The sequence below is a fragment of the Sinocyclocheilus rhinocerous genome, unplaced genomic scaffold, assembly GCF_001515625.1.
Source record: "Sinocyclocheilus rhinocerous isolate Xijiao unplaced genomic scaffold, SAMN03320098_v1.1 scaffold852, whole genome shotgun sequence".
Lineage (NCBI taxonomy): Eukaryota > Metazoa > Chordata > Actinopteri > Cypriniformes > Cyprinidae > Sinocyclocheilus > Sinocyclocheilus rhinocerous.
The window spans coordinates 380634-381122 of record NW_015626422.1 but is presented as its reverse complement, the minus strand read 5'-3'; positions in this window follow the sequence as shown (position 1 = coordinate 381122).

Here is a 489-nt window from a genome sequence, read left to right as displayed (position 1 = left end):
ATGAGGAGGAAGAGGATGAGGAGAGAAAGAGTAAGGTTTAGAGAGTGTTATCAAGGCTGGATCTGTCAGACCAGAGGGTTTTTTTCTCTTTGTCTAGCAAAAAAGACAACATTACTTGTGATGTGGACAAAGTGCTCAGGCCGGACTCAAGCACAAAGACATGATGCTGAGACAGAACGAATCTCTCATTGACTCTGATTTTACACTTGCACAACTTACAGTATTTGAGTGTCCTGTAACATGCTATTCATTTAGAGTTTTATTTGACCTTTTTGGCCTTTGCAGTTGGACTGCAGTGTTTTTGCAGTATCCAAGCGCTGAATATACTATATACAAACATTCAGTGCTATTCAATATTCAGCACAATACTGTTCTTGCCGTACATACAGTAGGTCTATACAATATATTCACCTTACTCAGTTGCAATTACTATACTTTCTTACAGAATTGCAAAATTGTTTACTCCATACAATATACTTTTTTCTGTAC